Source organism: Alosa sapidissima, chromosome 13 (assembly GCF_018492685.1).
Source record: "Alosa sapidissima isolate fAloSap1 chromosome 13, fAloSap1.pri, whole genome shotgun sequence".
Taxonomy (NCBI): domain Eukaryota; kingdom Metazoa; phylum Chordata; class Actinopteri; order Clupeiformes; family Clupeidae; genus Alosa; species Alosa sapidissima.
In genome coordinates this window covers 14,642,668-14,656,608 of record NC_055969.1, presented here as the reverse complement: position 1 = coordinate 14,656,608, position 13,941 = coordinate 14,642,668, and the positions used below count along the sequence as shown (strand labels likewise).

The 13,941-nt window shown below is 40.8% G+C and overlaps 2 long non-coding RNA genes across 3 annotated transcripts in view; one reads left to right on the top strand and one right to left on the bottom strand.

The window, feature by feature from the left end:
• LOC121679790 overlaps nucleotides 1–13,941 on the top strand; it is a 57,874-nt gene continuing 43,933 nt past the window's right edge. For both annotated transcript variants that reach the window (XR_006021428.1, XR_006021429.1), the window contains exon 1: nucleotides 1–347. This is a non-coding gene — a long non-coding RNA (uncharacterized LOC121679790). The remainder of the gene's footprint in view (nucleotides 348–13,941) is intronic.
• The window catches only part of LOC121679792, a 50,745-nt gene continuing 45,680 nt past the window's right edge, over nucleotides 8,877–13,941 (bottom strand). The window contains exons 3-4 of the long non-coding RNA XR_006021430.1: nucleotides 9,190–9,267; nucleotides 8,877–8,942 (exon numbers count right to left, since the gene is read on the bottom strand). This is a non-coding gene — a long non-coding RNA (uncharacterized LOC121679792). The remainder of the gene's footprint in view (nucleotides 8,943–9,189; nucleotides 9,268–13,941) is intronic.

The window sequence follows — 13,941 nt, the reverse complement described above, 5'->3', positions numbered from 1 at the left end:
CAGAGATAAGCCCGCTTTTGTTTGTGGAAACGATCAGTCACAACATTGCTCAGCACCGCTGTTGCAGAATTATTGGTTTAATCAATCAACCGTTCGCCAACCGTCTAGCCAAAGCAAAAGAATGGCCTTGAGGCCTTGGAACTGGCCCGCACTTGTATCTTTTTTCTTCTTCCCCTGCTTACTGGAGAATGCTGATGGAGCGCTGAAGATTAGCCGGATTACATGCAGTGCTGTGATTTTTGTCTCGCACGGTGATCAGAACGCCAATCTGTCCCCTCACAGCACTTGGGCTAGGCTGAGTACCCTGAAGAAAAGGCCTGATTTTGTCTGATGGACCTGTGGAACTGGTAGGTCAAAGAGTTGCGAACAGAAACATATAGCCTCACACAGTGTGTGGACATAGCTTGTCTTGTCTTGTCTCAAACCCTTGGACAGAAGCCCATTCCAGTATTACCCATTAGTTCTGGATTCTGGATTTCTGTTCCTGTCTATGTCCTCTTCCTAGAACCAGTCAAATTATTCCTCTCTTGAGGTTGATTTGCGGTACATTAAATTACCCAGAGATCACTTAACAGCAGGTATAATTACTTTGCTGAATTATGGGGTTTTGCTTGTTAGAGGTATATTCCAACTCTGCTGGTTGGCGATAGGCTACCACCACTTCTGAGATTTGTACAGTTTCAGGCCATCCCTAAAGGTCCATAATGGGTGTCAAGAGATGAAAGGTTGAAGTGTCTCATAACCTTGTTTGTCTCCTGATGAGTGATGGTCTCTAATGAGACTGTATATAACTTTAGAAAGACTTTTTTTTCATATCAGACATAAAGCTTAATTTTTATTCCTCAAGTTTGTTCACCTTCATCTTTTGGCCTTACAGTAATGTGGAAGCTTTGCAGACATACAAATATTTTACCTGGACACACAAAAAGCTGGTTAATACACAGGCCTCCCACACAGCCATATAAAACGTTGTTGAAAGCATTTCAAATCCTATGTTTAATGATATCATATGATATTAGATAAGACCTACTTGGGCAGTGAATGCCATCACAGGTATGGCCATAATTTCACCACTGGTATAAGTGGGCAATGGCATGGGTGCCTGAGCTCCACTTTCACAAGAAGACATCTGGGGCCTCATTTATAAAAGTGTTGCGTAGAAACCATCCTTTATTTGATCTTAGATCATTTCTGAAATTATCGTACGTGTGATTCAGAGAACACGAACGTATGCACAAAAAAACGTGCGTATGCCACCCTTCCGGATGTGCCCATTATAAATCACAAATGAACGTCAACTTGTGCGCAGCCAGATGGTTTTAGGTCTCCGCCTTGTAAACACCCCCTCATCAATATCATTAGCATATGTTTTAATGAAATCAATGGCCTAAAAGCTGTAGCCTATGTAAAATTATATATTGAAAACATTGTATAGACCTGGCCTATGCCATCTGATGTTAACTAGTCTACTGTATATGAGTCAGTTCGAATAGCTTAGCTAACTAGACTGCATTTCCGGCGGGAACTGCGAAAGTGTGCTTGCCCTGGTCCGGTCACCAACGTGAGCAGATAGTGGCATACGCTATGCTGAACCTGGCTTGATCCAGGCATTGTAACAGTGCCTTTCAGTGTTGGAGCAGTGGCAATATCTCAAAAGCTCTAGGAGAGGGCTATTCAACTATTGGCTTGCGGGTTGAATGCGGTTCGTTGGATTTGACCTTTGGCCTGCCTTCGAATTTAGCTTCTATGACTGAGATCAAATCAATAAAATAAAATGACAGCAGTGATTGGCTGCAAAAATAAATAATGTCACGCGTCTTACGCCTCTCAAACTGGGCTATCAGGTAACCTACAGAGGAATTGAAATTATGAAATATGACCAAGGCATTAAAACGCTGCTTGTTTGTCAGGATACTTTTTCACTGATTTATTTAAAAAAATATGAGCTATGAGTGTGAATGTTCTATATTCCATCCCACAAATTATGTTTTACTGGTTTATTTGACAAATAATCTATATGGATTTGCTATATAAAGACCTTATGTCTGTTTCGGATTGTTTTGTGAGCCTGGGGTTGTTTTGAGAGCCTATTGATGTAGCCTATCTCAGATGTATCTCAGAATAAAGGAATACTTCATATTACTCTAAACCACCGTCTGTAAATCAACTGTATATATATTTCTTGACCTGTCTCTGTATATTTCATCACCTTTCTATACTTTGCCTCACATTGCAACACAGCTCAGATCTTTGGTTGCTATGAAGGCCAATCGTTCTAAATGGATGGTTGCTATGGCCAAAGGCCAGTTCTATCTCTGCCGTTGTCAAGCGGGCATATCGTAGAATTCTGATTAACCTTATCTTATTTGAAACATCTCTATTTTACTTAGCCCACTTCCATACAGTGTGTCCCATTAAGAAGTGGCCACTTCCTTCGCGATTACCGTGATTCACAGCAGCATTATTAAATTAATCTGTCACCATATGCCTATGCCTACGTTTGCAAAGAAAACATTTTAATTTGATTCACATGAAACGTTACATTTAATGTACATGTTGACAATGAGTAGGCTAGTTTTGGTTGTTGGTGGTGTTATTGCATCCCTTAGTTATGCCTACAATGCAAGTTCCCTCGCGATTGGAAGCTCCTGTACACAATAGTAGACGCATTTCAAAACATCGCGTTAGGAGTTAGGAGTCCTGGCCACTTCTTTTTTTTTTCTTCTTTTATTTCCTCTAGGCTTGATTATACATACTACTATCTGATATACCTACATATTATCACTGTATGTAGGTGTAACTAAATCTACTCTAAACAGACTCCAGCTGGTCCAAAATGCTGCAGCCAGATTAGCCTACTGACTGGATCTAAGAAAAGTGACCACATTTCACCTGTGTTGGCTAAACTGCACTGGCTTCCTGTGGAACAAAGAATTAATTTCAAAATTCTTCTGTTTGTTTTCAAAGCTTTACATGGTTTAGCACCTCAGTATTTATGTGATCTTTTAATTCCTTACTGTCCTCCTAGACCTCTTCAATCATCTTCCCAGTGCCTTCTTTGTGTTCCTTCTGCCTCTCTTAAATCCAAAGGTGACAGAGCTTTCTCTGTCTATGCTCCCCAGCTTTGGAATATCCTTCCTGATGTTGTGAAATCTTGCCCCACTATTAGTAGTTTTAAATCCAACCTAAAGACCTACCTCTTCTCCCTAGCTTTTAACACTCCCTGACTCCCTCACCTCTCCCTTTTTGTATATGTTTATATGTAGGCCTATATATATGTATTACTGTTATTATTTTTATTTTTATTATTATTATTATTTTTATTTTTTATTATTATTATTCTTTTATGTAAAGCACTTTGGTGCAATGCTATTGCTTTGAAATGTGCTATATAAATAAATTTGACTTGACTTGACTTTTAAGCTGTCACAGACTTAGATGCTACTTTTAGGGCTAAAGTGCTAAATAGCAGTCCTAAAGTTACAAGTGACGAAGTTACGAGTGCAAGCATCTCATATCAAATGACCATGGCATTACGCTAAACAACATAAATCCCAATTAGCAACATACATCTCCTCCTAGCTAGCCACACAAGAAATTAATGATACTAAATCTCTGCTTAGTATGCTTCTCCGCTTAGCATTCTAATAACAGAAGGGGCACATTTATGTTGACCACTACAACATGACTCATTATGTCTGTAACTCTATAAAACACTTTCATAAAGGAAGCACACCATCCAGCACATACACATGGAAACCGATATTTTAGGTACTTGGCCACAAACTCAAAATGTGTCTCTCTGAAGCTCTGTTCTAGAATCTTTGCTCTGAAGGCTGCGTTGCTAGGCAACATCAAATAAATTAAATGAGAGTCTTTTCAAGTGTGTATGTGTGATTACGAATGGATGTGTGTGGTTTGCAATTAGAATAAACAAGAAATAACATTTCCAATAATTTCCCATGATAAATTACATAATATTTGCACCTTCCTTACTTGTGAGGCTCACACGTATTTAGTGAAATGTAATACAACGTTGCCACCTAGCGTTCAGAAGTAGGCTGTTTAACATTAACGTGACATTTCCGGCTTATTCTTTCGTCAACTCTATGCTTTTAGGAAAACAATCTTTTTATCATAGTTCCCTCTTCAATGAGCGATTACCAGCTCATTTTTGTAACAGAGATAGCTGTTTATTGTCCCTACATGTAGGTTTACAGAAACACCTATTCATATTAATACGTATGGAGTGCTGCCGACCACTGTTCATTACATGGCCCAGAATGCCTTGCATGTCTTTACAACAAAACAACACAGTAAAACCTAAATGCCTGTAAACATATGCATTTGCATACTTGTAACATTTTTAATAATACTCTCCCATCATGATATTTAACAATAATGAAAAATATAATTTCAATACCGTCAATGTGAAAATAACTGTACTACGTCAGCAATAAATAGCTAATGTTCTCCTTATCATTTCAGATCATAAGTCCATACTATCCCATGGCTGAGCAAGGATTTCATGATTGGGCAAGGTTGCCTGGAGACATTGTGCATACTTTCTGTGATAGATGTATAGTACAACTGCAAATGTGGATAGTTGATAGTAGGTGATAGTTACCAAATATGGGTGGGTGGTTTGCTAAATGCTGGAAACTTTTGGAATATTTCTTTTTTTTTTTAGCTTATGCACCCTCACATTGGAGTCCCGAGTTCATATACAAAATTTGGTATCGATATGTGACAGTGTTCCTGAGATATGGACGACTTCCTGTTTCGGAGCTTCGCCGTCGATTTCGTTTGGCTGTGACGGGCAAACGCTTCTGAAAATCAAAAATCCTTTCTGTAACTTTTGTGAGGCTTGGTCCAAGGATCATGTACGTCAAGTTTCGTGAAGTTCGGACCAAATTTGTGACCTGTGAAACTTTAGTTTCGCTTTCTATTCAATCCTATATGGCGGAAGAATGACAAGGGTCAGTGACATCATTTTCAATTTCCACACTACACCGGTTCCGGCCGGACATTCCAGAGTTGGACCGGTGGCGATATCTCAAAAGGTCTTGGAGCAGAAGCTGGCCAAAAATCGGGCTTACAGGAATAAGAAAACTTAAGAAGAACAATAAGTGTGCTGCTTTGCAAGCACACTTAATAAAACTTAAGAAGAACAATAAGTGTGCTTGCAAGCACACTTAATTATGTTTTTTTCCAGCAAAGCTTTCTAGAAAGAGATGGTATGCATCCATTGTCCTCTGCTTGCTTTCATTCCTTTTGCTTGCAGTAATGTGAATAATCAACATTTAGTAGCCTATGTTTAGGCCTACTTTGTAGAAGAAAAAAATGGGTAGGCCTACCTTATGAAGGAAAGACCTAGGCCTACAGCATAATCCTGTACGTTATGGTAGCCTACAGTAGGCTACTGTACGTTTCCAATATGACCCAGGGTAATATGCTGATTTAGTCTACAAAACAGAGGACTAAATTAAGCGTGATATGTCATGTAGGCTTAACGTTTCTTTTAGGATGGGCTATGTTTTTGCTGAAAAAGTAGCCTAGTTCGCCGGTCATTATTCATCCATTCTGCTTTCGTATCTTTGCTATCGTTTTCTTTCAATAATGTCCAATGGCTTAAACATTGTCCTTTATTGTTTGCTTTAGGCCTACCTTTATATTTTAGCCTACATTATTCAACTCACGTACTGTCATCTGATCTTGGGCACTGCCAGTCAAAAAAAGCAAACAGGTGCGCGCTCTGCGCCTCTTCACGCAACTCCGACGCAACACTAAATATGAAGATGCCTTGCTTTCAGAAGATAACTTCCGTCCCTTGGTTGTGTAGGCTATATATGATATAGAATATCTATAGCCTACATTGTATAGCTTACATTCAAATATTACCTTTCTGTTACGAAGCTGGGAATAGGCCTATGAGCGCAAATTAGGATGTAGTGGAGGCTAAACGCGAGTAAACGCAGTTTATCCACCTCTGAAATTTCAGAAATAGAGTTTAGGCCTACCCACCTCTTATTAGAGTTTATCCACCTCTCAAAAGAGTTTATTCACTTTTAACATTCAAAACTGTATTGTCCAATACTATCCTATATTCCCAATACTGTACAATAACCTCCAAAAAATCCGATATCGCATGGCGCAGTCCACCTCACCGAGATTGCATAATTCATAGTTCACCCACCTCTTATTTTACCACTACATCCCTGGCACAAATGTACTTTTCCTCTCCTAAACGAGGGCAATTGGACATTTTATGGGCAATATTAGATTGGTGAGAACACTAAATATACTAGATCACCTGTAAGAATGTTTCAATCATTCTATTGTAGGTCTTGGTGTTTTTTTAGATATTATGAAATAAGTAAGCTATACGTTTTTTCCCTTTCTTAAGTGGGCTATTTCTCATTAGCAGTTTTATGCTAAACCATGAAACATTAAGCTGCGTCCAAAAAGTCTTTAAAAATCTTCTGATATTGATCATGCATATGGCAAAGAAAGACATGAGATCGTTGGTCTTGGAATTTTGATCGCACTTAGACCTCAGATTACTTGCAGTACCCCGACATTACCACAAGGAAATGGTCTTACATCAAGTTTGAACCTGACGTGGAGATAAGCACTTTTCCACGTCAAGGACGGTTTTTATAAATCTGAGCGTTGTCATGAATTTGAGCGTACGCACGGTCTAAGATCAACTCTGTGCGTAAGCAGGCACGGCTGCAGGTGTACGTCCGTACGCACTGTGCGTACCATCACTCAACAACGAGAGAAAATTTACCTTGTGTGTGTATATTCACACCATATTGGCCTACCATACCTTTCCAACTATGCACAGTATCCCATTAGTTGCATGCCATCAGGCTATTTACAATTTTCTATTAAGTAAAGTTAGTGAACACTTATCAAAATGAACACGCACGCATGTTTGAGCAGGAGAGAATACGCACGCAGGCACGCATAGGCTACTTGTTTTCTTTTACTCAGCTTTCTATATGGTTATCAGCACACAATGTTGAGCTAATTCACTAACTCAATACTCATCATGGATATCACAAGTTTAAACAATGAAAACTGAAAGGATGGAGGCAGCAAAGCTAGAGGAGCAATTGGTGTGCTTGTCAGAACGACTGCATTACAGCTGTTTAAAGCCAGACGTTACATTACATTACATTACATTACATTACATTTGGCTGACGCTTTTTAACCAAAGCGACTAACAACATGGTAAACAGTAAGTTTTAGAACAATTCTCACAATTTTAGTATAGTTTAAAAAAAACATTAGAGTACAGTAAGAATAAGTGCGTCGGTGAGTGCTGTTTTTAACAGTTACTTGTCAGTATAAAACGGCTGGTGAGTGCTAGGATCAGTAAGACTTGTTCTAAGTGTTGCTATGAGAGTAGACGTTACAGTAGCTATAACACAACTAAAGGTAGCTTTAGCCTGTATAGGGATGTATAAAGTTGCCCAAATGAATAGGTAATGGCAGACGTTGTTGTTGCATTATTGCATGTGGATGTTGTTATGTTATGTATGCACGAACCTAAAGGAAAAATACTGTCCACGCGTGAACGTTTTTTTTTTTTTTTTTCGGGTTTGATGGGTGTGTGTACCATAGCATTAATTCCTGCAGGCGCCCCTGTGCGTAAGAACGCTTTATAAATTAGGCCCCTGAATCTTCTTCCTGACACGGGACAATCAAGCTAAAAATGGAATCACCTTAAATCTGTCAATGTTTAATAAAAAAATAAAATAAAAATGGAATCGCCCTAAAGGTTGTATCAGCGATTTCAGGCCTAAAAAAGGCCCAAACATAAATGATCACATTTATATAATCTTTCCTAACGATACGCTAGCTGCCTGCCCCATAAGCAGGCCGTCAAAAAACGCGTCTCTGTAGGCAGCCTAGGCTCCGAGATCTGTTCACAAAAACAATTGCTACCAACAAGGGTTGGCAACCCCTCAAAAGCAAAACAAAGTGTTTATGCTTATTAAATGCTTTCCCCAAATCACCTTTCACAATTTTTTTTCAAGAGTAATATTATCGGTTATTGTATCGGTATCGGCCACAACAAACCAATAAATATCGGTTATCGTTATCGGCCCTAAAATTCCATATCGGTGCATCTCTAGTTTCAAACCACGTTTAGGAGAGTTTTAATTGCATGGGAGGGAGGGGGATGGAGTAGCGAGCTGGCTCTCAGTTTTGTTTGAACATCAACAGAAGTGGCGTATCCCCGCTATCGCTGATACAACCTTTAACCGAACAAATAGGTCAATGCAGCACCATTTTAAGATCATGATGTTCTGGAGGGGAAATTTCCATCAATAAGATATATGGCTTTATCTTGACTTTTATATTTGGATTTGAGATCCAAAAGAGGTAGGGTGTGTCCTTACCCAACTATGTGCTCCAACTGGTGTGTATAACTACATTGAACTGTCTCAATGTGGCCCAAGTAAAACAGTCTATGTGGAATTCCCCCAAAACTACATTCTTGGATTTAGCCAATCTGTATTTTTTCCTATGTTATGCCAGTGTTTACCAACACTTAGGGTTCAGTGATTATATTTTTGGTGTGGATTCTCAGAATACTTGCCAGGGGCGTCACGTCATATTTTTCTTTGGCACAAGTAATTCTGGTAATTTGTTTACTAAGTGTATAGCACATGGTTTAGTCAACACAACACAGTAGTGTCGAGGCTTGTCACCATGTTTATAAAGTGATCAAAGTGGCTGTGTGTGTGCAGCTCAAATTTCATGCTGGGGACAGGGCGATCAGTGAGGGTGCTATGGCTTCATTTCAGCGCCGACCTTTATTACTATGCGGCTGGAAGCCACAGCCAGATATGTGGCGCAGGCTTGATCATATCACTTGATCACGGTGTAATGTGCAGACTTCACGGCTTCCCCTTTAGGAGACCACACTGAAGAGCAGGATGAGAGAATCAAATAGCATTGGTGACCACTAGGGTCAGGCAGCATGCATGGTCACAAACCACACTGACGGTTTAAATGGAGATGATTTAGACGTCTGACAGTATGGCATATATGTGGCATACGACATAAAGCAACATCTCATAGTAAATGTTTATACACTACATTAGATATATTTTTGTTGGTTATCATAGCTGAAAAGGGAACTTTGAAGGCCAAGCTTTTCTCAATGCTCACATTTCCAGAAGAAGAAAAAAAACAGAATTCCTGTTTCAACACCTGTGATAAGTCAATGCCAAGGTCAGCAGAGTGGATCTGGAAAAAAAACAAGAACAGTCACTCACAGAGGAAAGCTGTCAACTGTTCTGTGGACTGAACCTTACCCAACATCACCCCCATGCATTCCAGCCCTCAGGGAAAAACAAACCACAAACAAAAAACAAAACAAACTGCATAATTTAGACAGCTATCTAAAGAGGAACTTCTCCAAAAACATTTTGAATGTATAACCACGTGCACACAAAGACATCCAAGACATCATTATAGCCTAGAGCCACGTGACTCTACTTTTGATTCATTTTTATATTCCTCTCCTAAAGAGGCAGAAAGTTCAGCATTAATAGCGGGAGCCACGCCCGGCCCCCGCTGACAAAGAAGTGGGCGAGACGAAAAGATTTGAAGTCTTTCTTCAAGGCCCCCGGCTCCCTGGCAGCTGTTCCGAGCCCCTCTCTGAGATTCTGTGTCCAGGCCCAAGCATAACAATAATAAAAGGCTGTTTATTTTAGCGCTGGAACCCGAGCGATGACCCGCCAGTGACTCTCTCCTTTCCTGGGAAGAGGGGGGAAATGCAATGAAACTGTGGTACAAGAACTTGGCCTGAGAAATATTGGCATAGCCAACAGTGACATGCAGCTATTCCCTCACAAAATACCCTTTTGTAAATCAAGGAGGGAGGGAGGTTATTGGGGTAGTGGTGGATGAGGAGAGGAGAGGAGTATTTTTAAGGGAACGGTTCTATTTCTTTAGGAGAGTTCTGTCAAGAAAGTTCCAAAGTAACCACTAAAAGAGCAAAAGAAGCTCCACGTTTCAAAAAGGGACTCGATCAAAGGACATCCCTTAAGCTAGGCGTAATTAGCAGCTTGTTGTCACTCACACTAACTGCCTCTCTTTGATTGCAGTCTATGACCAAAAAGAAAAAAACAAAAATGGCACCAGCAACTATAATACATATTATTAGACATAATAGTAGCAGGACTTAAGAGTGTGTGTCGGGTAGTAGGTAGCCTACACTGATTACATGGGTATAGTTTTTTCGGTCTGTATGCCGCGAGCTGGATGAAAGGGTAATGTGCCTTTGTTTTTTGTGCACCCGCGAGGAGGAGGGGTAAAAAAAGGGTGGGAAGTGAAGTGAGAAGCAAGCTCAGCTGTACAATGCTGCACTGAATGGATTAATTAACACTTCAAGTCCTTCCGGAATGTGGTCCACATCGCTGTGCTTACTGCAAACAGTTATGTGGGCGTGAATGGGTTTGAGGAAAATAATGGACAATATGAAAAAGGTACCAAATAACTCTCTCTCTCTCTCTCTCTCTGTGTCCCTCTCTCTTTCTGTCTTACACACACACACACACACTAACCCTAATACAAACACACACACATACCAACATAATTGTGTTTGCATAACAGGAATAAAAGAATCAGGGCAGGCACAAAGGACTGATCTCTGGAACTCCTGGCAAGAAAGCTGCAGTGAATGAATTAATCAACACATAGATCTTTTCGGATTGCACTTCACATTGCAGCTGTGTTGATTTATGCACCTATAAGAAAGAGAGGATCACTGTGTGTGTGTGTGTGTGTGTGTGTGTGTGTGTGTGTGTGTGTGTGTGTGTGTGTGTGTGTGTGTGTGTGTAGGGGTTGGCTTTGAGCAGAGAGAAGAGTTGACTCAGTGCATGTGTGTGTGTGTGTGTGTGTGTCTGTGTGGAGGAGGAGAGAAGAGTTGACTCAGAAAGATGAAGAGAGATGAGATGATGGAGAGAGGCTGGAGGATGAGAGGGGGCAGAGAAGAGGGAGATGGAGGAGAGAGAGAGAGAGAGAGAGAGACTAGAGCAAGAAGGGATAGGCTCAAAGCACAAATCCCTTCTCAGATGCTGGGGCTAAAAAAGCGTCCGAGCCCTGGGAGAAGTGACGGGAGTGTGTCGTGTAGGGCCCGCACCAGTGGGCATTAGTGCTCCCAGTCTGAGCAGGATTTAGGCTCAGGGCTTTAACGCAGATCAGCGGGTCCCCGGCCGCAGAGGTCAGCGCCTGGTCACCGACACCCAAAAATGGCATCAGGGTCAACTCACGTCACAGCATTAGCACAACACCTGCCAGTGGCCTTTGCCAACTCATGGTATTTCCCATGCTTTAGTGAATTAAAGGATTTCACACGCTCTGTATTCACCACTCTTATTATTACACCCTCTATCACTTCGACAAATACAGATTGTGGCATTATTTTGGCAGCAGAAATGAAACAATATAAGTCTATACTGTATATATATATATATATATATATATATGTGTAAATATCTTTTATTTTTAATAAACTTATTTATTTATTGCAAGCATAGCAAAGTCCATTTCATAACAAACATGGCCCTGTGCTGTGGAAACAGTTGATTACTCAGTCTCTCGTTACACAGATGGCTTGCAAAAACATGGCATCAGATGACAGCATGAATGGTAACTACATAGTGTTGGCAGCCCATGCGTACATTCACCAAATCACGGCCTCATGACGTGAAAGAAACAGTGCGGTCTGAATGAGAGAAATGTCACATCCACCAACAGTTAAGAGAGAAAGAGCATATACCGGTAACTGTTTTTGAAAAACAACTGCTGACAATATTTACCATGCGTATTCACATGTGTGCTTGCCATGGTTACCATAGTGAAGTACATAACCTTTGTATCAGCATAGCACAACATTGGTGCATTGGCCACACAGACTTGACCAACTTAGCCAAAGCCTTTTTCTCAAGACAAAACCCAACATACGTCTGAAATGCATTGAAGGGTTCTTGAAAGCCTGACATATGTGCATAATAATTATTGATGAAATGCTAATTTGTACTCTCTCTGACAGATCAAAACAACACACAGACTGACATAAGACGGTCTCAGTTCCACATGGCATTAATATGGTAATGTGCACTACAGAAAGACTGAAGCCTATGAACAGTTGGTCTGGTGTACACTTCATTGTTCCAGTTACTAAACATGAAAATTGCCCACAGTAAGTACGTTTTTATCACTGGCACACGCCATTAATGTTTGAGTGAGAACTACAGTACATTTATTAGTATTCCCTCACACACAAACGCACACACACACACAGAGAGAGAGAGAGACATACAGGTCTTACAGGTTAGTGTGCTATTTCCAATAGCCAGAACTATTAAAAACCTCCTTATCAGTATAAAATGCCAGTTAGCCAAATCATTACAATATGTTCATATTTTGGAACATGTTTGCCCTCGATTCAAAACAACTACCCAGAGGCTATTACAGGTCAAGCTACTGGCAATGTCAACAGGAACAGGGACATGCAGTGCTATCACACATATCAGCCATTAAAAGACGGATTGCGAAACAGAGTGTGTGTCGCCCTCCATAAATTTGAAACTGTTTTCCCTTCCTTTAAGATGTGCACTTGTCTCTGAGAAATACATACAAAAAAAAAAAAACGACCATCCCAAGGCCTCTTATGTAAAGACGATCTTTGCAGCACGGCAGAGCAACACAGCAGCCCAGTACCGAGCACAGCTGGTATGGCTTGCATAAGAGCCCTCTGTATGTCATCTGGCCAGAGTGAACCCTGGCAATCCACTGCAAGCCCGGCTCACAGGGTTGGAAATCTCCTGGTACCACTGAAAATGGATTACGGCCGATTGAGGTTGCTGTCCTGGATTTGTTTTACCCCAGCTAAAGCACACAAAGAGAGGGAAAGAGTGAGAGTGAGAAAGCGAGAGAGAGGGAGAGAGAAAGAGAGATGGAAAGAGAGAGAAGAGAGAGGGACGGAGATCCTGGATTTAGACCACTTCCATAAAATTTGTGGCACCGGCGCCAAAGAGTTATGCACACAATCTCTTGTAACGTCCTAATCCGCACATGCAATATTTTACCCCTTCTTAATGTTAGATTTCCGTGGATTTGAAAATGTTTCTCTCAAATGAAACCGCGACAGGGAACTTTGACATTCATGCAAATGATAGTCTGCTCCAAACGAGATTTAAATCTGAAATGAGCCCAAACATGAACTTAAATGCTACAAATGGAAGGGAATAGTTAATCCCATGTGCAGAAGAGAGAGAAGGGGAAAAAAACAGTTCACAAATTTGGACATTGCCGGTGAACTGCACAGAGAACGCAAAAAGTGCAAAGAGACCGTTGGCCGTTTCATTCTGCAGCAAATGGGGGGAAAAAGAAAAGTGGGCATGTCTCGTTTGAGGGAAAGTGTCTTCACACGCCAAGACTCCTGACAGTCAGACGAAAGTGAGCATAGAGACAGTTTGTGAAACAGCTGTCACACACAACTCTACCTGTGCAAACACGCTGGCATTCATTAGCTCAATTGTGGCAGTTATCGCACTGCCTTGAGGGGCTGTCTGGCTGATTTCATTCTGTCGGTGGTTTGCTATACTTAGCACGCCGGGCGAGGAGGGATTGAAAGTCACAATATCTCTGCTAAGTTGCATAAAGGAAAGCTCCTGATCTCTCTGGCATGTTCAGCACATAGTCTCACAATCATAAAGCAAACCAAGGATATCAGATAAGAGTCCTCAGACTGTTTTTTATTATGGGCGTTGTATTGTGCATATCTGTTCTCAAATAAAGGCTGAATGCACTGCTGAATTGACATTGCAACATTTGGAAAGCACCAGATGTGTCATCTTTGAATACTTTTAGATGTATTATATATTTAAACACAATGACAGCCAGACGTTT